We start from the raw sequence: 24682 nt of genomic DNA on the forward strand, positions 1-24682 counted from the left end.
TATAAGAAGTGTCCTGGGGCCACTCCTAAAGGAGGGGGTGCTGTCACGATCCAGGTAATTCCTTATCAGTATTTACCTTCCAAATGTCTCCTGAGACTGTCCCAGTGTTCCAAGCCTGGATTCCATCTGCACTGTCTGTGTGCAGCACGCTGCATCTCATTGTTTCTAATCTCTTTACTGTGATTCTGGCAGCATCAGGGTTAAGTTTCACATGCAAGTTACAAACAATCTTTCCCTCCAAAAGCTACCATGGGCGCAGCCATGTTTGCTTTCATCACATGTTGCTTTTCAGCCTATCAGCTGCACTCTGGTTTCTACCTAATTACCCAGCAGCTGCACTCTAGACTCTGCTTAATCAGCCAGCCAATCCCTGTTTCCCAGCTGGTATAAATATCCTGTTCCTGGGGTGGAAAGACGTCAGTGCTTCAATTGTCTTCAGTGATTCCAGTGTGCAGTTCTTCCATGGACTTTCTCTGCTGTACAGCCTGACTCTGCAGTGTCTACATTGCTCCCTGTGACTGGCAGTTACCTGAGACCGGCTTCCAGCTTCCAGCTTCTAGCTTCCAGCGGTGCTCTGCCCTGCCAGTAACCATCGGTGTTCAACCATCGATCCCCAGTAACCATCGGTGCTCCGCCATCGATCCCAAGTCTCCATCGATGCTCCGCCATCGATCCCAAGTCTCCATCGGTGCTCCGCCATCGATCCCAAGTCTCCATCGGTGCTCCGCCATCGATCCCAAGTCTCCATCGGTGCTCCGCCATCGATCCCAAGTGTCCATCGGTGCTCTGCCATCGATCCCAAGTCTCCATTGGTGCTCCGCCATCGATCCCAAGTCTCCATCGGTGCTCCGCCATCGATCCCAAGTATTTCTCTGAACTGTGATTCCTGTTACCTGTACCAAGTCATCCGTATTCCTCTGAACTGTGTTTAATAAACCTTTGAACTTTCCTTCGTTGTCTTGGTCACGCCTTCGGGCATTTGTTCTAAAGGTTCCCTGCTTGTCTAAGAACCCTGTACTGCCTCCCAGGTACACATATACCTCAGCCCCTACAACTGAGGCTCCCCCTGGTCAGCACCAGCCCTCAGTTTGTGACACTACCATTTTTCCCAGGACTCGTGTGCATTGATGTAGCGACACCTGTCCCGGTTTTAGGAGGTCTCTGACTAGAGATGACAACTCCTCGGCTTTTTCCACTGGAAGAAACACTTTTTTCTGGTCTGTGTCCAGAATCATTCCCAGGAACAGAAGACGTGTCGTCGGGACCAGCTGTGACTTTGGAATATTGAGAATCCAGCCGTGCTGTTGTAGCACTTCCCGAGAAAGTGCTACCCCCACTACCAACTGTTCCTTGGACCTCGCCTTTATCAGGAGATTGTCCAAGTACGGGACAATTAAAACTCCCTTCTTGCGAAGGAGTATCATCATTTCGGCCATTACCTTGGTAAAGACCCTCTGTGCCGTGGATAACCCAAACGGCAGCGTCTGAAACTGATAGTGACAGTCCTGTACCACAAATCTGAGGTACTCCTGGTGAGGAGGGTAAATGGGGACATGCAGGTAGGCATCCTTGATGTCCAGAGAGACCATGTAATCCCCCTCGTCCAGGCTTGCAATAACCGCCCTGAGCGATTCCATCTTGAACTTGAACTTTCTGATATACGTGTTCAAGGATTTTAAATTTAAGATGGGTCTCACCGAACCGTCCGGTTTCGGTACCACAAACATTGTGGAATAGTAACCCTTTCCTCGCTGAAGGAGGGGTACCTTGACAATCACTTGCTGTGAATACAGTTTTTGGATAGCCACCAACACTGCCTCCCTGGCAGAGGGAGTTGCTGGTAAGGCAGATTTTAGAAAACGGCGGGGGGGGGGGGGGGGAACGTATCGAATTCCAGCCTGTACCCCTGAGATACTACTTGAAGGATCCAGGGATCCACCTGTGAGAGAGCCCACTGTGTGCTGAAATTTCTGAGACGGGCCCCCACCGTACCCGGGTCCACCTGTGAAGCCCCAGCGTCATGCTGTGGACTTACCGGACGCGGGGGAGGACTTTTGCTCTTGGAAACTGGCTGTATGCTGCAGCTTTTTCCCTCTACCTTTGCCTCTCGGCAGAAAGGACGCGCCTCGAGCCCTCTTGTGTTTATTAGAGATGAGCGCCTGAAATTTTTCGGGTTTTGTGTTTTGGTTTTGGGTTCGGTTCCGCGGCCGTGTTTTGGGTTCGAACGCGTTTTGGCAAAACCTCACCGAATTTTTTTTGTCGGATTCGGGTGTGTTTTGGATTCGGGTGTTTTTTTCAAAAAACACTAAAAAACAGCTTAAATCATAGAATTTGGGGGTCATTTTGATCCCAAAGTATTATTAACCTCAAAAACCATAATTTACACTCATTTTCAGTCTATTCTGAATACCTCACACCTCACAATATTATTTTTAGTCCTAAAATTTGCACCGAGGTCGCTGTGTGAGTAAGATAAGCGACCCTAGTGGCCGACACAAACACCGGGCCCATCTAGGAGTGGCACTGCAGTGTCACGCAGGATGTCCCTTCCAAAAAACCCTCCCCAAACAGCACATGACGCAAAGAAAAAAAGAGGCGCAATGAGGTAGCTGTGTGAGTAAGATTAGCGACCCTAGTGGCCGACACAAACACCGGGCCCATCTAGGAGTGGCACTGCAGTGTCACGCAGGATGGCCCTTCCAAAAAACCCTCCCCAAACAGCACATGACGCAAAGAAAAAAAGAGGCGCAATGAGGTAGCTGTGTGAGTAAGATTAACGACCCTAGTGGCCGACACAAACACCGGGCCCATCTAGGAGTGGCACTGCAGTGTCACGCAGGATGTCCCTTCCAAAAAACCCTCCCCAAACAGCACATGACGCAAAGAAAAAAAGAGGCGCAATGAGGTAGCTGTGTGAGTAAGATTAGCGACCCTAGTGGCCGACACAAACACCGGGCCCATCTAGGAGTGGCACTGCAGTGTCACGCAGGATGGCCCTTCCAAAAAACCCTCCCCAAACAGCACATGACGCAAAGAAAAAAAGAGGCGCAATGAGGTAGCTGACTGTGTGAGTAAGATTAGCGACCCTAGTGGCCGACACAAACACCGGGCCCATTTAGGAGTGGCACTGCAGTGTCACGCAGGATGTCCCTTCCAAAAAACCCTCCCCAATCAGCACATGATGCAAAGAAAAAGAAAAGAAAAAAGAGGTGCAAGATGGAATTGTCCTTGGGCCCTCCCACCCACCCTTATGTTGTATAAACAAAACAGGACATGCACACTTTAACCAACCCATAATTTCAGTGACAGGGTCTGCCACACGACTGTGACTGATATGACGGGTTGGTTTGGACCCCCCCCAAAAAAGAAGCAATTAATCTCTCCTTGCACAAACTGGCTCTACAGAGGCAAGATGTCCACCTCATCATCACCCTCCGATATATCACCGTGTACATCCCCCTCCTCACAGATTATCAATTCGTCCCCACTGGAATCCACCTTCTCAGCTCCCTGTGTACTTTGTGGAGGCAATTGCTGCTGGTCAATGTCTCCGCGGAGGAATTGATTATAATTCATTTTAATGAACATCATCTTCTCCACATTTTCTGGATGTAACCTCGTACGCCGATTGCTGACAAGGTGAGCGGCGGCACTAAACACTCTTTCGGAGTACACACTTGTGGGAGGGCAACTTAGGTAGAATAAAGCCAGTTTGTGCAAGGGCCTCCAAATTGCCTCTTTTTCCTGCCAGTATAAGTACGGACTGTGTGACGTGCCTACTTGGATGCGGTCACTCATATAATCCTCCACCATTCTATCAATGTTGAGAGAATCATATGCAGTGACAGTAGACGACATGTCCGTAATCGTTGTCAGGTCCTTCAGTCCGGACCAGATGTCAGCATCAGCAGTCGCTCCAGACTGCCCTGCATCACCGCCAGCGGGTGGGCTCGGAATTCTGAGCCTTTTCCTCGCACCCCCAGTTGCGGGAGAATGTGAAGGAGGAGATGTTGACAGGTCGCGTTCCGCTTGACTTGACAATTTTGTCACCAGCAGGTCTTTCAACCCCAGCAGACTTGTGTCTGCCGGAAAGAGAGATCCAAGGTAGGCTTTAAATCTAGGATCGAGCACGGTGGCCAAAATGTAGTGCTCTGATTTCAACAGATTGACCACCCGTGAATCCTTGTTAAGCGAATTAAGGGCTCCATCCACAAGTCCCACATGCCTAGCGGAATCGCTCCGTGTTAGCTCCTCCTTCAATGTCTCCAGCTTCTTCTGCAAAAGCCTGATGAGGGGAATGACCTGACTCAGGCTGGCAGTGTCTGAACTGACTTCACGTGTGGCAAGTTCAAAGGGCATCAGATATAGAGGGTTGAATTCCACCTCGTTACCACTTCTTGCTTCAGATGATGGCAGGGCAGGTTCAGTAGTTTTTGGTGGTGCTCCAGTCTTCTGTACGTGGTGCCTGTACGCCGAAAGTGTCCCGCAATTCTTCTGGCCACCGACAGCATCTCTTGCACGCCCCTGTCGTTTTTTAAAAAATTCTGCACCACCAAATTCAAGGTATGTGCAAAACATGGGACGTGCTGGAATTTGCCCATATTTAATGCACACACAATATTGCTGGCGTTGTCCGATGCCACAAATCCACAGGAGAGTCCAATTGGGGTAAGCCATTCCGCGATGATCTTCCTCAGTTGCCGTAAGAGATTTTCAGCTGTGTGCGTATTCTGGAAAGCGGTGATACAAAGCGTAGCCTGCCTAGGAAAGAGTTGGCGTTTGCGAGATGCTGCTACTGGTGCCGCCGCTGCTGTTCTTGCGGCGGGAGTCCATACATCTACCCAGTGGGCTGTCACAGTCATATAGTCCTGACCCTGCCCTGCTCCACTTGTCCACATGTCCGTGGTTAAGTGGACATTGGGTACAACTGCATTTTTTAGGACACTGGTGAGTCTTTTTCTGACGTCCGTGTACATTCTCGGTATCGCCTGCCTAGAGAAGTGGAACCTAGATGGTATTTGGTAACGGGGGCACACTGCCTCAATAAATTGTCTAGTTCCCTGTGAACTAACGGCGGATACCGGACGCACGTCTAACACCAACATAGTTGTCAAGGCCTCAGTTATCCGCTTTGCAGCAGGATGACTGCTGTGATATTTCATCTTCCTCGCAAAGGACTGTTGAACAGTCAATTGCTTACTGGAAGTAGTACAAGTGGGCTTACGACTTCCCCTCTGGGATGACCATCGACTCCCAGCAGCAACAACAGCAGCGCCAGCAGCAGTAGGCGTTACACGCAAGGATGCATCGGAGGAATCCCAGGCAGGAGAGGAATCGTCAGAATTGCCAGTGACATGGCCTGCAGGACTATTGGCATTCCTGGGGAAGGAGGAAATTGACACTGAGGGAGTTGGTGGGGTGGTTTGCGTGAGCTTGGTTACAAGAGGAAGGGATTTACTGGTCAGTGGACTGCTTCCGCTGTCACCCAAAGTTTTTGAACTTGTCACTGACTTATTATGAATGCGCTGCAGGTGACGTATAAGGGAGGATGTTCCGAGGTGGTTAACGTCCTTACCCCTACTTATTACAGCTTGACAAAGGGAACACACGGCTTGACACCTGTTGTCCGCATTTCTGGTGAAATACCTCCACACCGAAGAGCTGATTTTTTTGGTATTTTCACCTGGCATGTCAACGGCCATATTCCTCCCACGGACAACAGGTGTCTCCCCGGGTGCCTGACTTAAACAAACCACTTCACCATCAGAATCCTCCTGGTCAATTTCCTCCCCAGCGCCAGCAACACCCATATCCTCCTCATCCTGGTGTACTTCAACACTGACATCTTCAATCTGACTATCAGGAACTGGACTGCGGGTGCTCCTTCCAGCACTTGCAGGGGGCGTGCAAATGGTGGAAGGCGCATGCTCTTCACGTCCAGTGTTGGGAAGGTCAGGCATCGCAACCGACACAATTGGACTCTCCTTGTGGATTTGGGATTTCGAAGGATGCACAGTTCTTTGCTGTGCTGCTTTTGCCAGCTTGAGTCTTTTCATTTTTCTAGCGAGAGGCTGAGTGCTTCCATCCTCATGTGAAGCTGAACCACTAGCCATGAACATAGGCCAGGGCCTCAGCCGTTCCTTGCCACTCCGTGTCGTAAATGGCATATTGGCAAGTTTACGCTTCTCCTCCGACAATTTTATTTTAGGTTTTGGAGTCCTTTTTTTTCTGATATTTGGTGTTTTGGATTTGACATGCTCTGTACTATGACATTGGGCATCGGCCTTGGCAGACGACGTTGCTGGCATTTCATCGTCTCGGCCATGACTAGTGGCAGCAGCTTCAGCACGAGGTGGAAGTGGATCTTGATCTTTCCCTAATTTTGGAACCTCAACATTTTTGTTCTCCATATTTTAATAGGCACAACTAAAAGGCACCTCAGGTAAACAATGGAGATGGATACTAGTATACAATTATGGACTGCCTGCCGAGTGCAGACACAGAGGTAGCCACAGCCGTGAACTACCGTACTGTACTGTGTCTGCTGCTAATATAGACTGGTTGATAAAGAGATGTCTATGTAACTATGTATGTATAAAGAAGAAAGAAAAAAAACCACGGTTAGGTGGTATACAATTATGGACGGACTGCCTGCCGAGTGCAGACACAGAGGTAGCCACAGCCGTGAACTACCGTACTGTACTGTGTCTGCTGCTAATAATATAGACTGGTTGATAAAGAGATGTCGTAGTAGTATGTATGTATAAAGAAGAAAGAAAAAAAAACCACGGTTAGGTGGTATACAATTATGGACGGACTGCCTGCCGAGTGCAGACACAGAGGTAGCCACAGCCGTGAACTACCGTACTGTACTGTGTCTGCTGCTAATATAGACTGGTTGATAAAGAGATGTCTATGTAACTATGTATGTATAAAGAAGAAAGAAAAAAAAACCACGGTTAGGTGGTATACAATTATGGACGGACTGCCTGCCGAGTGCAGACACAGAGGTAGCCACAGCCGTGAACTACCGTACTGTACTGTGTCTGCTGCTAATATAGACTGGTTGATAAAGAGATGTCTATGTAACTATGTATGTATAAAGAAGAAAGAAAAAAAAACCACGGTTAGGTGGTATACAATTATAGACGGACTGCCTGCCGAGTGCAGACACAGAGGTAGCCACAGCCGTGAACTACCGTACTGTACTGTGTCTGCTGCTAATATAGACTGGTTGATAAAGAGATGTCTATGTAACTATGTATGTATAAAGAAGAAAGAAAAAAAAACCACGGTTTGGTGGTATACAATTATGGACGGACTGCCTGCCGAGTGCAGACACAGAGGTAGCCACAGCCGTGAACTACCGTACTGTACTGTGTCTGCTGCTAATATAGACTGGTTGATAAAGAGATGTCTATGTAACTATGTATGTATAAAGAAGAAAGAAAAAAAAACCACGGTTAGGTGGTATACAATTATGGACGGACTGCCTGCCGAGTGCAGACACAGTGGTAGCCACAGCCGTGAACTACCGTACTGTACTGTGTCTGCTGCTAATATAGACTGGTTGATAAAGAGATGTCGTAGTAGTATGTATGTATAAAGAAGAAAAAAAAACCACGGTTAGGTGGTATACAATTATGGACGGACTGCCTGCCGAGTGCAGACACAGAGGTAGCCACAGCCGTGAACTACCGTACTGTGTCTGCTGCGACTGGATGATAAATGATATAAAAAATATATATATATCACTACTGCAGCCGGACAGGTATATATTATATATTATATAATGACGGACCTGCTGGACACTGTCTGTCAGCAGAATGAGTTTTATTTTTATAGAATAAAAAAAACAACAACACACAAGTGAAGTCACACGACGAGTGTTTAACTTTTTCAGGCAATCACAATATAAGTATACTACTAACTATACTGGTGGTCAGTGTGGTCAGGTCACTGGTCAGTCACACTGGCAGTGGCACTCCTGCAGCAAAAGTGTGCACTGTTTAATTTTAATATAATATTATGTACTCCTGGCTCCTGCTATAACCTATAACTGGCACTGCAGTGCTCCCCAGTCTCCCCCACAATTATAAGCTGTGTGAGCTGAGCAGTCAGACAGATATATAATATATATAGATGATGCAGCACACTGGGCTGAGCCTGAGCAGTGCACACAGATATGGTATGTGACTGAGTCACTGTGTGTATCGCTTTTTTCAGGCAGAGAACGGATATATTAAATAAACTGCACTGTCTGGTGGTCACTCACTATATAATATTATGTACTCCTGGCTCCTGCTATAACCTATAACTGGCACTGCAGTGCTCCCCAGTCTCCCCCACAATTATAAGCTGTGTGAGCTGAGCAGTCAGACAGATATATAATATATATAGATGATGCAGCACACTGGGCTGAGCCTGAGCAGTGCACACAGATATGGTATGTGACTGAGTCACTGTGTGTATCGCTTTTTTCAGGTAGAGAATGGATATATTAAATAAACTGCACTGTCTGGTGGTCACTCACTAGTAAACTCTCTGCACTCTCTACACTTCTACAGTACTCCTCCTAGTCCTAAGCTCCAGTAAATCTCTCTCTCTTATAATCTAAATGGAGAGGACGCCAGCCACGTCCTCTCCCTATCAATCTCAATGCACGTGTGAAAATGGCGGCGACGCGCGGCTCCTTATATAGAATCCGAGTCTCGCGATAGAATCCGAGCCTCGCGAGAATCCGACAGCGTCATGATGACGTTCGGGCGCGCTCGGGTTAACCGAGCAAGGCGGGAAGATCCGAGTCGCTCGGATCCGTGTAAAAAAAGCTGAAGTTCGGGCGGGTTCGGATTCCGAGGAACCGAACCCGCTCATCTCTAGTGTTTATGGGGCCGAAAGGACTGTACTTGATAATACGGTGCTTTCTTTTGCTGTGGGGTAGCCTGTGGCAAAAATGTCGATTTCCCAGCCGTAGCTGTGGAAACGAGGTCTGAAAGACCATCCCCAAACAGTTCCACCCCCTTATAAGGCATAACTTCCATGTGCCTTTTTGAATCGGCATCACCTGACCACTGCCGAGTCCATAACCCCCTTCTGGCGGCAATGGACATTGCGCTTATTTTTTATGCCAGCCGGCAAATATCCCTCTGTGCATCGCGCATGTATAAGACAGCGTCTTTTATATGCTCTACTGTCAGCAAAATATTGTCCCTATCCAGGGTATCAATATTATCCGACAGGGAATCTGACCACGCAGCAGCAGCACTGCACATCCATGCTGATGCAATCGCTGGTCGCAATATAATGCCCGTGTGTGTATATATAGCTTTTAGGGTAGCCTCCTGCTTTCTATCAGCAGGATCCTTTAGGGCGGCCGTATCCTGAGACGGTAGTGCCACCTGTTTTGATAAACGTGTAAGCGCTTTATCTACCCTAGGGGATGTTTCCCAACGTGACCTATCCTCTGGCGGGAAAGGGTACGCTGCCAATAACCGTTTAGAAATTATCAATTTCTTATCGGGGGAAGTCCAGGCTTCCTCACACACCTCATTTAATTCCTCAGATGCAGGAAAAACTACTGGTAGTTTTTTCTCACCGAACATAATACCCTTTTTTGTGGTACCTGGGGTACTATCAGAAATGTGTAATACATTTTTCATTGCCTCAATCATGTAACGGGTGGACCTATTGGAGGGTACACTAGTCTCATCGTCGTCGACACTGGAGTCGGTATCCGTGTCGACATCTGTGTCTGCCATCTGAGGTAGCGGCGTTTTAAAGCCCCTGATGACATTTGAGACGCTGGAACAGTCACAAGCTGAGTAGCCGGCTGTCCTATGTCGTCAAACCTTTTATATAAGGAGCTGACACTGTCACGTAATTCCTTCCGTAAGTCCATCCACACAGGTGTCGACCCCTCAGGGGGTAACAACACATTTACAGGCATTTGCTCTGCCTCCACATCATTTTCCTCATCATACATGTCGATACAGCGGTACCGACACACAGCACACACACAGGGAATGCTCTGACAGAGGACAGGACCCCACAAAGCCCTTTGGGGAGACAGAGGGAGAGTATGCCAGCACACACCAGAGCGCTATATAACAGAGGGATATCACTATACAGAGTGTTTTCCCCTATAGCTGCTTGTATTATATATATACTGCGCCTAAATTTAGTGCCCCCCCTCTCTTTTTTACCCTTTCTGTAGTGCAGGACTGCAGGGGAGAGCCAGGGAGCGATCCTTCAGCGGAGCTGTGAGGGAAAATGGCGCCAGTGTGCTGAGGGAGATGGCTCCGCCCCTTTTTCGGCGGGCTTTCTCACGCTTTTTGTGTTATTCTGGCAGGGGTAATTTACACCTATATAGCCTCTGGGGCTATATATGGTGTCAGTTTTGCCAGCCACGGTGTTAATATTGCTGCTCAGGGCGCCCCCCAGCGCCCTGCACCCATCAGTGACCGAAGTGTGTGGTGTGCATGAGGAGCAATGGCGCACAGCTGCAGTGCTGTGCGCTACCTTGGAGAAGACAGAAGTCTTCAGCCGCCGATTTTCCGGACCTTCTTGCTTCTGGCTCTGTAAGGGGGACGGCGGCGCGGCTCCGGGAACGGACGACGAGGTCGGGTCCTGTGTGCGATCCCTCTGGAGCTAATGGTGTCCAGTAGCCTAAGAAGCCCAAGCTACCACCACTTAGGTAGGTTCGCTTCTTCTCCCCTTAGTCCCTCGCTGCAGTGAACCTGTTGCCAGCAGGTCTCACTGTAAAATAAAAAACCTAAACTATACTTTCTTTCTAGGAGCTCAGGAGAGCCCCTAGTGTGCATCCAGCTCGGCCGGGCACAGAAATCTAACTGAGGCTTGGAGGAGGGTCATAGGGGGAGGAGCCAGTGCACACCTGATAGTCCTAAATCTTTCTTTAGATGTGCCCAGTCTCCTGCGGAGCCGTCTATTCCCCATGGTCCTTACGGAGTCCCCAGCATCCACTAGGACGTCAGAGAAATGGGGGGGTGCCACGAGTCCACGCCCCCGGACTTGCGGGGCACCCCGGCCCAAGCAAGCGTCGCCATTGTAATGGGGGCGTGCCACGAGTCCACACCCCAATGACTCGCGGCACCCCCCCGTGGTGCACCCCCGTGATGTGTGTGCGCTCACAAATGCCTTGGCCATTTTTGAGCCCCAGTCCGTCGCTGTTCATATGTTACCTTATACTGCATAGGACTATGGGGTATTTTCTACAGTACATTGCTGTTGTTAATCTGGTACTTTATCGTGCTTGTACTAGTAATATTTACTGTATATAATTATCAAGAGGCCAAGAACATGCATTCTCTAACGGGCAGCCAAGCCTCTGGAAACTGGCCATACCCATAAATATTGGCCCCTACAATACCTGTGGGCCCTTAATGCCCCAGTCCGACACTGTTGACGCATATAGGCACGAATAATCACAATCACAGCAAATTCACACCCACAACCCATACGCGGGGTGAATGAGCAAGGACGCATCTGTATTAAGCCTTGGAAAGAGATAAAGTAGACAGAGAAAAAGTACCAACCAATCAGCTCCTAACTTATTTTTCAAACACAGTCTGTAACATGGCAGTTAGGAGCTGATTGGCTAATACTTTGTCTCCATCCACTCTCTTTCCAAGGCTTAGTACATAGAACCATAAAAGTATATCCTCTCAAGCATTGTTTTGTTTTTTTTTTACTCTTTTTGGTACTTTTCATTTCCAGAGTGTGCCATCACTCTGTTTTTAACGCAATAGTTGAGAGGTACCACTAATTAAGTATTTAGTTGTGTGAAGCCTCTCATTATAGTATAGCGGCCAGGTCCAAAGGTTTCATTAGAACCTCTTAACTGTCATTGAGATACTGTATGTATATATATATATATATATATATATATAGTGAAGAAAATCTGGCGGCACTCAGGAGACTTTTCAAATGATGAATTTAATTGAGTAACATCCAACAATTGTTTCGGGCCTCCGCCCGTCGTCAGGGATGCATATCAAACAATAAACATACATTTTATACCAACAAAAGAGCCTCCCACCACACACATAACAAGCACCTTGATTCACCTCACCTGCAGGCCCACTTGCCGAGACGAACGCCACACTGCAAGCCGCCGCCACGAGCCGTCCCGCTCATCAGCCGCTGCCGCACAGCGGACCACGTCATCAATGGGCGCATGCAGGGAGACCGAGATCAAGTGTGTACATTGGTTACCTAGGTAACCGAAAAACAAAACAAACAAATATTTAGACATTATTTCATTACTAATGTGCAAAATAACAACATACATAGTGTAGTATATAATATAATATATCATATACCACATTTTATACTTTGAATTTAAAAAAAAACTATGGGACACTGTATCTAAATAATTCCCAAATGTAAAGCATTTAAAACGTGGCATATATAAACATACCCAAGACCATGGGTACCTTTATCACGCGCTTCAGAGAGCAGCACCTCACGGTAGAACCCCTGTTAGTGGGAACAAAACAATGTAGACAAATGAAGAAGCCCGGAGGGCGCTAGAACATCAAAACCAATTGTCCATAAATAAATCCATATGAATTTACGGATTTCAAGGCCAGATTATTTTCAACCTTTGTTTCTGATTGGACTTGATTGCAAATCCAACTTGGAGTGGGTATTCTTATCTCCTTTCAGTCTATGTTCAGTAATAATCATTAAAATACTGCCCCCAAATTGGTAGTTCATTTTTAATGGAGAAAGACCACTGGTCAGACAGGTCTCAAAGGATCCATTAAAAATGAACTACAGAGACTGGGGTGACACAGATGGGGTAGAAAGTGAGCGTGGGACAAAGAGCTTAGGACGTGAGAAGTGTTTGGTGAAGAAGTGAGCCTTGAGAGCCTGTTTGAAGTTTTGTAGAGAGGTGGAGACTCTGGGGACGAGAGGTAGAAAATTCCAGAAGAACCTTTTCTTATGTGCTCGGAGTTGGTGGTGTACTGATTAATAAAGTATTACCACACAACTTCATTTTTTAAAGAAGCTGGCAAGACAATACAATCAGCACACACATATACAGAGAAGACAGAGTGTTTAAGTATTTAATTGTCTGAAACCTCTCCTCGTTACAATTTAGCACCCATATCCAAAGCCAAGGGCTTTTTTTGAACCCCTCAACTGTCGTATATATATATATATATATATATATATATATATATATATATATATATAAACTTTTCTTATGTGCTCAGAGGAGGTGGTGTACTCTTTTATTATTATTATTATTATTATTATTATTATTATTATCCTTTATTTATATGGCACCACAAGGGTTCCGCAGTGTCCAATTACAGAGTACATATGCACATGATCAAAACAGGAAAACAGTGACTTACAGTTGAAGACAATATAGGACAAGTACAGGGTAACTAAGCATAACTACGCCAGTAAATGACATAGAGATAAGTTCCAAGGTGGCCAAAAAACGGCAGAATTTGGGCAGTTGAGGATTCTTAAAGTAAGAAAAGGATAAGCACATGAGGGAAGAGGGTCCTACTCGTGAGAGCTTACATTCTAAGGGAAGGGGTAAACAGATGGGTGACACAGATGGGGTACATAGAGAGCGTGGAACTAGAGATGAGCGGGTTCGGTTTCTCTGAATCCGAACCCGCACGAACTTCATGTTTTTTTTCACGGGTCCGAGCGACTCGGATCTTCCCGCCTTGCTCGGTTAACCCGAGCGCGCCCGAACGTCATCATGACGCTGTCGGATTCTCGCGAGGCTCGGATTCTATCGCGAGACTCGGATTCTATATAAGGAGCCGCGCGTCGCCGCCATTTTCACACGTGCATTGAGATTGATAGGGAGAGGACGTGGCTGGCGTCCTCTCCGTTTAGAATTAGAATAGATTAGAGAGACACTTGATTTACTAATTTTGGGGAGCATTAGGAGTACTCAGTAGTGTACAGTGCAGAGTTTTGCTGATAGTGACCAGTGACCACCACTTTTATTTATAATCCGTTCTCTGCCTGAAAAAAGCGATACACAGCACACAGTGACTCAGTCACATACCATATCTGTGTGCACTGCTCAGGCTCAGGCCAGTGTGCTGCATCATCTATATATATTATATATCTGTCTGACTGCTCAGCTCACACAGCTTATAATTGTGGGGGAGACTGGGGAGCACTACTGCAGTGCCAGTTATAGGTTATAGCAGGAGCCAGGAGTACATAATATTATATTAAAATTAAACAGTGCACACTTTTGCTGCAGGAGTGCCACTGCCAGTGTGACTAGTGACCAGTGACCTGACCACCAGTATATAATATTAGTAGTATACTATCTCTTTATCAACCAGTCTATATTAGCAGCAGACACAGTACAGTGCGGTAGTTCACGGCTGTGGCTACCTCTGTGTCGGCACTCGGCAGCCCGTCCATAATTGTATATACCAGTGACCTAACCGTGGTTTTTTTTTCTTTCTTTATACATACATACTAGTTACGAGTATACTATCTCTTTATCAACCAGTCTATATATTATTAGCAGCAGACACAGTACAGTGCGGTAGTTCACGGCTGTGGCTACCTCTGTGTCGGCACTCGGCAGCCCGTCCATAATTGTATATACCACCTAACCGTGGTTTTTTTTTCTTTCTTTATACATACATACTAGTTACGAGTATACTATCTCTTTATCAACCAGTCTATATATTAGCAGCAGACACAGTACAGTGCGGTAGTTCACGGCTGTTGCTACCTCTGTGTCGGCACTCGGCAGCCCGTCCATAATTGTATATACCAGTGACCTAACCGTGGTTTTTTTTTCTTTCTTTATACATACATACTAGTTACGAGTATACTATCTCTTTATCAACCAGTCTATATATTATTAGCAGCAGACACAGTACAGTGCGGTAGTTCACGGCTGTGGCTACCTCTGTGTCGGCACTCGGCAGCCCGTCCATAATTGTATATACCACCTAACCGTGGTTTTTTTTTCTTTCTTTATACATACATACTAGTTACGAGTATACTATCTCTTTATCAACCAGTCTATATATTAGCAGCAGACACAGTACAGTGCGGTAGTTCACGGCTGTGGCTACCTCTGTGTCGGCACTCGGCAGCCCGTCCATAATTGTATATACCACCTAACCGTGGTTTTTTTTTCTTTCTTTATACATACATACTAGTTACGAGTATACTATCTCTTTATCAACCAGTCTATATATTAGCAGCAGACACAGTACAGTGCGGTAGTTCACGGCTGTGGCTACCTCTGTGTCGGCACTCGGCAGCCCGTCCATAATTGTATATACCACCTAACCGTTGTTTTTTTTTCTTTCTTTATACATACATACTAGTTACGAGTATACTATCTCTTTATCAACCAGTCTATATATTAGCAGCAGACACAGTACAGTGCGGTAGTTCACGGCTGTGGCTACCTCTGTGTCGGCACTCGGCAGCCCGTCCATAATTGTATATACCACCTAACCGTGGTTTTTTTTTCTTTCTTTATACATACATACTAGTTACGAGTATACTATCTCTTTATCAACCAGTCTATATATTAGCAGCAGACACAGTACAGTGCGGTAGTTCACGGCTGTGGCTACCTCTGTGTCGGCACTCGGCAGCCCGTCCATAATTGTATATACCACCTAACCGTGGTTTTTTTTTCTTTCTTTATACATACATACTAGTTACGAGTATACTATCTCTTTATCAACCAGTCTATATATTAGCAGCAGACACAGTACAGTAGTTCACGGCTGTGGCTACCTCTGTGTCGGCACTCGGCAGCCCGTCCATAATTGTATATACCACCTAACCGTGGTTTTTTTTTCTTTCTTTATACATACATACTAGTTACGAGTATACTATCTCTTTATCAACCAGTCTATATATTAGCAGCAGACACAGTACAGTGCGGTAGTTCACAGCTGTGGCTACCTCTGTGTCGGCACTCGGCAGCCCGTCCATAATTGTATATACCACCTAACCGTGGTTTTTTTTCTTTCTTTATACATACATACTAGTTACGAGTATACTATCTCTTTATCAACCAGTCTATATATTAGCAGCAGACAAAGTACAGTGCGGTAGTTCACGGCTGTGGCTACCTCTGTGTCGGCACTCGGCAGCCCGTCCATAATTGTATATACCACCTAACCGTGGTTTTTTTTTCTTTCTTTATACATACATACTAGTTACGAGTATACTATCTCTTTATCAACCAGTCTATATATTAGCAGCAGACACAGTACAGTGCGGTAGTTCACGGCTGTGGCTACCTCTGTGTCGGCACTCGGCAGCCCGTCCATAATTGTATATACCACCTAACCGTGGTTTTTTTTCTTTCTTTATACATACATACTAGTTACGAGTATACTATCTCTTTATCAACCAGTCTATATATTAGCAGCAGACACAGTACAGTGCGGTAGTTCACGGCTGTGGCTACCTCTGTGTCGGCACTCGGCAGCCCGTCCATAATTGTATATACCACCTAACCGTGGTTTTTTTTCTTTCTTTATACATACATACTAGTTACGAGTATACTATCTCTTTATCAACCAGTCTATATATTAGCAGCAGACACAGTACAGTGCGGTAGTTCACGGCTGTGGCTACCTCTGTGTCGGCACTCGGCAGCCCGTCCATAATTGTATACTAGTATCCAATCCATCCATCTCCATTGTTTACCTGAGGTGCCTTTTAGTTGTGCCTATTAAAATATGGAGAACAAAAATGTTGAGGTTCCAAAATTAGGGAAAGATCAAGATCCACTTCCACCTCGTGCTGAAGCTGCTGCCACTAGTCATGGCCGAGACGATGAAATGCCAGCAACGTCGTCTGCCAAGGCCGATGCCCAATGGCATAGTACAGAGCATGTCAAAACCAAAACACCAAATATCAGTAAAAAAAGGACTCCAAAACCTAAAATAAAATTGTCGGAGGAGAAGCGTAAACTTGCCAATATGCCATTTACCACACGGAGTGGCAAGGAACGGCTGAGGCCCTGGCCTATGTTCATGGCTAGTGGTTCAGCTTCACATGAGGATGGAAGCACTCAGCCTCTCGCTAGAAAACTGAAAAGACTCAAGCTGGCAAAAGCACCGCAAAGAACTGTGCGTTCTTTGAAATCCCAAATCCACAAGGAGAGTCCAATTGTGTCGGTTGCGATGCCTGACCTTCCCAACACTGGACGTGAAGAGCATGCGCCTTCCACCATTTGCACGCCCCCTGCAAGTGCTGGAAGGAGCACCCGCAGTCCAGTTCCTGATAGTCAGATTGAAGATGTCAGTGTTGAAGTACACCAGGATGAGGAGGATATGGGTGTTGCTGGCGCTGGGGAGGAAATTGACCAGGAGGATTCTGATGGTGAGGTGGTTTGTTTAAGTCAGGCACCCGGGGAGACACCTGTTGTCCGTGGGAGGAATATGGCCGTTGACATGCCAGGTGAAAATACCAAAAAAATCAGCTCTTCGGTGTGGAGGTATTTCACCAGAAATGCGGACAACAGGTGTCAAGCCGTGTGTTCCCTTTGTCAAGCTGTAATAAGTAGGGGTAAGGACGTTAACCACCTCGGAACATCCTCCCTTATACGTCACCTGCAGCGCATTCATAATAAGTCAGTGACAAGTTCAAAAACTTTGGGTGACAGCGGAAGCAGTCCACTGACCAGTAAATCCCTTCCTCTTGTAACCAAGCTCACGCAAACCACCCCACCAACTCCCTCAGTGTCAATTTCCTCCTTCCCCAGGAATGCCAATAGTCCTGCAGGCCATGTCACTGGCAAGTCTGACGAGTCCTCTCCTGCCTGGGATTCCTCCGATGCATCCTTGCGTGTAACGCCTACTGCTGCTGGCGCTGCTGTTGTTGCCGCTGGGAGTCGATGGTCATCCCAGAGGGGAAGTCGTAAGCCCACTTGTACTACTTCCAGTAAGCAATTGACTGTTCAACAGTCCTTTGCGAGGAAGATGAAATATCACAGCAGTCATCCTACTGCAAAGCGGATAACTGAGTCCTTGACAACTATGTTGGTGTTAGACGTGCGTCCGGTATCCGCCGTTAGTTCACAGGGAACTAGACAATTTATTGAGGCAGTGTGCCCCCGTTACCAAATACCATCTAGGTTCCACTTCTCTAGGCAGGCGATACCGAGAATGTACACGGACGTCAGAAAAAGACTCACCAGTCTCCTAAAAAATGCAGTTGTACCCAATGTCCACTTAACCACGGACATGTGGACAAGTGGAGCAGGGCAGGGTCAGGACTATATGACTGTGACAGCCCACTGGGTAGATGTATGGACTCCCGCCGCAAGAACAGCAGCGGCGGCACCAGTAGCAGCATCTCGCAAACGCCAACTCTTTCCTAGGCAGGCTACGCTTTGTATCACCGCTTTCCAGAATACGCACACAGCTGAAAACCTCTTACGGCAACTGAGGAAGATCATCGCGGAATGGCTTACCCCAATTGGACTCTCCTGTGGATTTGTGGCATCGGACAACGCCAGCAATATTGTGTGTGCATTAAATATGGGCAAATTCCAGCACGTCCCATGTTTTGCACATACCTTGAATTTGGTGGTGCAGAATTTTTAAAAAAACGACAGGGGCGTGCAAGAGATGCTGTCGGTGGCCAGAAAAATTGCGGGACACTTTCGGCGTACAGGCACCACGTACAGAAGACTGGAGCACCACCAAAAACTACTGAACCTGCCCTGCCATCATCTGAAGCAAGAAGTGGTAACGAGGTGGAATTCAACCCTCTATATGCTTCAGAGGTTGGAGGAGCAGCAAAAGGCCATTCAAGCCTATACAATTGAGCACGATATAGGAGATGGAATGCACCTGTCTCAAGTGCAGTGGAGAATGATTTCAACGTTGTGCAAGGTTCTGATGCCCTTTGAACTTGCCACACGTGAAGTCAGTTCAGACACTGCCAGCCTGAGTCAGGTCATTCCCCTCATCAGGCTTTTGCAGAAGAAGCTGGAGGCATTGAAGAAGGAGCTAAAAGGGAGCGATTCCGCTAGGCATGTGGGACTTGTGGATGCAGCCCTTAATTCGCTTAACAAGGATTCACGGGTGGTCAATCTGTTGAAATCAGAGCACTACATTTTGGCCACCGTGCTCGATCCTAGATTTAAAGCCTACCTTGGATCTCTCTTTCCGGCAGACACAGGTCTGCTGGGGTTGAAAGACCTGCTGGTGACAAAATTGTCAAGTCAAGCGGAACGCGACCTGTCAACATCTCCTCCTTCACATTCTCCCGCAACTGGGGGTGCGAGGAAAAGGCTCAGAATTCCGAGCCCACCCGCTGGCGGTGATGCAGGGCAGTCTGGAGCGACTGCTGATGCTGACATCTGGTCCGGACTGAAGGACCTGACAACGATTACGGACATGTCGTCTACTGTCACTGCATATGATTCTCTCAACATTGATAGAATGGTGGAGGATTATATGAGTGACCGCATCCAAGTAGGCACGTCACACAGTCCGTACTTATACTGGCAGGAAAAAGAGGCAATTTGGAGGCCCTTGCACAAACTGGCTTTATTCTACCTAAGTTGCCCTCCCACAAGTGTGTACTCCGAAAGAGTGTTTAGTGCCGCCGCTCACCTTGTCAGCAATCGGCGTACGAGGTTACATCCAGAAAATGTGGAGAAGATGATGTTCATTAAAATGAATTATAATCAATTCCTCCGCGGAGACATTGACCAGCAGCAATTGCCTCCACAAAGTACACAGGGAGCTGAGATGGTGGATTCCAGTGGGGACGAATTGATAATCTGTGAGGAGGGGGATGTACACGGTGATATATCGGAGGGTGAAGATGAGGTGGACATCTTGCCTCTGTAGAGCCAGTTTGTGCAAGGAGAGATTAATTGCTTCTTTTTTGGGGGGGTCCAAACCAACCCGTCATATCAGTCACAGTCGTGTGGCAGACCCTGTCACTGAAATGATGGGTTGGTTAAAGTGTGCATGTCCTGTTTTGTTTATACAACATAAGGGTGGGTGGGAGGGCCCAAGGACAATTCCATCTTGCACCTCTTTTTTCTTTTCTTTTTCTTTGCATCATGTGCTGATTGGGGAGGGTTTTTTGGAAGGGACATCCTGCGTGACACTGCAGTGCCACTCCTAGATGGGCCCGGTGTTTGTGTCGGCCACTAGGGTCGCTAATCTTACTCACACAGTCAGCTACCTCATTGCGCCTCTTTTTTTCTTTGCGTCATGTGCTGTTTGGGGAGGGTTTTTTGGAAGGGACATCCTGCGTGACACTGCAGTGCCACTCCTAGATGGGCCCGGTGTTTGTGTCGGCCACTAGGGTCGCTAATCTTACTCACACAGCTACCTCATTGCGCCTCTTTTTTTCTTTGCGTCATGTGCTGTTTGGGGAGGGTTTTTTGGAAGGGCCATCCTGCGTGACACTGCAGTGCCACTCCTAGATGTGCCCGGTGTTTGTGTCGGCCACTAGGGTCGCTAATCTTACTCACACAGCTACCTCATTGCGCCTCTTTTTTTCTTTGCGTCATGTGCTGTTTGGGGAGGGTTTTTTGGAAGGGACATCCTGCGTGACACTGCAGTGCCACTCCTAGATGGGCCCGGTGTTTGTGTCGGCCACTAGGGTCGCTAATCTTACTCACACAGCTACCTCATTGCGCCTCTTTTTTTCTTTGCGTCATGTGCTGTTTGGGGAGGGTTTTTTGGAAGGGCCATCCTGCGTGACACTGCAGTGCCACTCCTAGATGTGCCCGGTGTTTGTGTCGGCCACTAGGGTCGCTAATCTTACTCACACAGCTACCTCATTGCGCCTCTTTTTTTCTTTGCGTCATGTGCTGTTTGGGGAGGGTTTTTTGGAAGGGCCATCCTGCGTGACACTGCAGTGCCACTCCTAGATGGGCCCGGTGTTTGTGTCGGCCACTAGGGTCGCTAATCTTACTCACACAGCTACCTCATTGCGCCTCTTTTTTTCTTTGCGTCATGTGCTGTTTGGGGAGGGTTTTTTGGAAGGGACATCCTGCGTGACACTGCAGTGCCACTCCTAGATGGGCCCGGTGTTTGTGTCGGCCACTAGGGTCGCTAATCTTACTCACACAGTCAGCTACCTCATTGCGCCTCTTTTTTTCTTTGCGTCATGTGCTGTTTGGGGAGGGTTTTTTGGAAGGGCCATCCTGCGTGACACTGCAGTGCCACTCCTAGATGGGCCCGGTGTTTGTGTCGGCCACTAGGGTCGCTAATCTTACTCACACAGCTACCTCATTGCGCCTCTTTTTTTCTTTGCGTCATGTGCTGTTTGGGGAGGGTTTTTTGGAAGGGCCATCCTGCGTGACACTGCAGTGCCACTCCTAGATGGGCCCGGTGTTTGTGTCGGCCACTAGGGTCGCTAATCTTACTCACACAGCTACCTCATTGCGCCTCTTTTTTTCTTTGCGTCATGTGCTGTTTGGGGAGGGTTTTTTGGAAGGGACATCCTGCGTGACACTGCAGTGCCACTCCTAGATGGGCCCGGTGTTTGTGTCGGCCACTAGGGTCGCTTATCTTACTCACACAGCGACCTCGGTGCAAATTTTAGGACTAAAAATATTATTGTGAGGTGTGAGGTATTCAGAATAGACTGAAAATGAGTGTAAATTATGGTTTTTGAGGTTAATAATACTTTGGGATCAAAATGACCCCCAAATTCTATGATTTAAGCTGTTTTTTAGTGTTTTTGGAAAAAAACACCCGAATCCAAAACACACCCGAATCCGACAAAAAAAATTCGGTGAGGTTTTGCCAAAACGCGTTCGAACCCAAAACACGGCCGCGGAACCGAACCCAAAACCAAAACACAAAACCCGAAAAATTTCAGGCGCTCATCTCTACGTGGAACAGAGGGTTAGGATGAGATTTGGCTGGGTTTGGTAAAGAAGTGGTGTTTGAGAGCCTGTTTGAAGTTTTGTAGAGAGGTGGAGAGTCTGAGGGGGAGAGGTAAAGAATTCCAGAGAAAGGGAGCAGCACGTGAAAAATCTTGGAGATAGGAGTGGGAGGAAGTAATCAGAAGACAGGAGAGTCGGCGTGCATCAGCAGAGCGAAGAGAATGGGTGGGAGAGTAAAGGGAGATAAGGTCAGAGATGTAGATGGGAGAGGAGTGGGTGAGGGCTTTGTAAGTGAGTGTGAGAAGTTTGAATTGGATTCTGAAAGGGAAGGGAAGCCAGTGAAGGGCTTGTAGGAGAGGGGAGGTGGACGTAGTGCGTTGGGTGAGGAAGATGACCCGGGCAGCAGCATTGAGGATAGATTGGAGGGGAGAGAGGTAATTGTCAGGGAGGCCAGTTAGGAGGAGATTACAGTAGTCCAGTCTGGAAATAATCAGTGAGTGAATAATGATCTTAGTGGCATCCTGGGTGAGAAAAGGTCTGATCCTGATTTTTAAAGAGGCTGGTAAGGACGGGGTTAATACAATTAGTGCAACATATGCAGAGAAGAGTGGGGTACTTTGAAATATTAAGAGATAGCAGGATTAGAATCCTCCCTCCTTTTAATTTCAACTTTATTAGAATTCTTTTTGAAGTATTTAGGAAGGGACAATGGGGAAAGGCAGGGCAATCTATTGAATATCAGTTAAACGGTAATAATTTAAGCTCTTGTGCTTCATGTATATGCATAGTTTTTTCCCAGTAGGGCAAGCGTGAAAAGCTGCCTCCCTAAAACTTCTGTAATTACGATCAAGGAAGAAAAAACGTTGGTGCTTTTAATAGCCTGACAGTAAATTCTCAGCTTAGCATTTCGTCTGGTCTCTGTGTTGTATTATCAGTCCTGAAACTCTGCTGATCATGGAGACGAAGATACAGTAGTTCTGCACAACTCACTCATCTCTATGAAAGACTTTCCCATAGCAGCAAATCAGTGATATAAATAACAGCTAAGTTACAACATGAAAATGACTATCTCGTCCACTGTCCACCTTTATTGTAGGATGTACCAAACGTTCTATCATCACATGTATCCTCCATGACAATACATAGCAACAGGCAAGGAAACAGGTGCTGCTTATAAATGTAGTTACTCCCACAGAGTGAGTTATACACAACTTCTCTATAGAGAAGGATCTCACAATTCTTAGGAATGATGCCAGGTGGGTAATGATGATAGCTCATTTCACCGTAGATGGATGGGGTTAATGTTGCCACATAGATGTGCCCAACCTTGAATACAGATGAATATTCACATTTATTTCCGAGCTTACAATGCTGCCATGGAATCTTGTGCGAGTCTTTGAATGAAGGCCCAATACGTCAATACATGCTCTTCTGTATTGCCAGGAAGCCCATTTAGGGCCACATTTATCATCATATGCGTCTCATGATGACAGTTGATAATAGCGGCCAAACTCGCAATGTGATAATTGAGTATATTGCATGGTTGTATCAATTATCGCATGCAGGGACAGAGCTTGTGAGAAAGCTCGGTCCCTGCGAATGCCCTCTGCAGCATTTTGCAAAAAATACCCCAATGTCCTGCTGCACATGCACCGCCGACACCGCTGCCGCTGGGTACTGCCCCTCATCGCGACTACCCATGCACCGCGAACCCCCCCACGGTAATTTTACTTACCCGTCAAGGAACCCGTGACCGCTTCTTCCAGGAGGCTGCCAGGTGCCGGATCATGCTGCTGATCTGTGACCCCTGGTGCTGTAAAATGAGCTGCCACTTTGCAGCTTCACTTTACTGCACAGGGGTCACAGCACAGCAGCAGGAAGTCCCAATGTCCAGCAGCCCTCACCAGAGCACCGATCACCGGCTCCTGGACGGGTGAGTAATATTTTTTATTTTTAAGGTGATCAGCTGGTGTGTCCATCAGACACACATAGCTGATCACACTGGCAGCTCCCCGCACAGCTTTCTCTGCCGGGGGCAGAGAAAGCTGTGCAGAGGAGCTCATATAGCTGCTGAAGCTGACGCACTTATCACAGGGCACACTCCTGTATTTTCTTACATATTTTTTAAGTAAATTCTTAGAAGTATGGGAAATGCAATCTGGGTTACCACAAAAAAAATGCTCTAAAACCCTTTAATACATTTGAATGAAACTAAATAATGTGAAAAGGGTGTGATAACACCCTTTTTTACATTATTTGCTAAAAAAAAAAAAGCTTGATAGACCTGCCCCTTAGATAGCAAGATATGAATTTAGTACTCCCAGGTCCATAGTGTAGTCTGACTATGTAATTCCGATTGCCAGTGTGACAGGGGCGTAGCTATTCCAATGGGGGCCCCATATTATTATTATTATTATTATCCTTTATTTATATGGTGCCACAAGGGTTCCGCAGCGCCCAATTACAGAGTACATATGCACATAATCAAAACAAGAAAACAGTGACTTACAATTGAAGACAATTTAGGACAAGTACAGGGTAACTAAGCATAACTACACCAGTAAATGACAGAGATAAGTTCCAGGTGGCCAAAAAAACTGCGTGATTTGGGCAGTTGAGGATTATTAAAGTAAGAAAAGGATAAGCACATGAGGGAAGAGGGCCCTACTCGTGAGAGCTTACATTCTAAGGGGAGGGGTAGACAGACAGGGGTGACACAGATGGGGTACATAGAGAGCGTGGAACAGAGGGTTAGGATGAGATTTGGCTGGGTTTGGTAAAGAAATGGGTCTTAAGAGCCCGTTTGAAGTTTTGTAGAGA

The sequence above is a fragment of the Pseudophryne corroboree genome, chromosome 4, assembly GCF_028390025.1.
Source record: "Pseudophryne corroboree isolate aPseCor3 chromosome 4, aPseCor3.hap2, whole genome shotgun sequence".
Lineage (NCBI taxonomy): Eukaryota > Metazoa > Chordata > Amphibia > Anura > Myobatrachidae > Pseudophryne > Pseudophryne corroboree.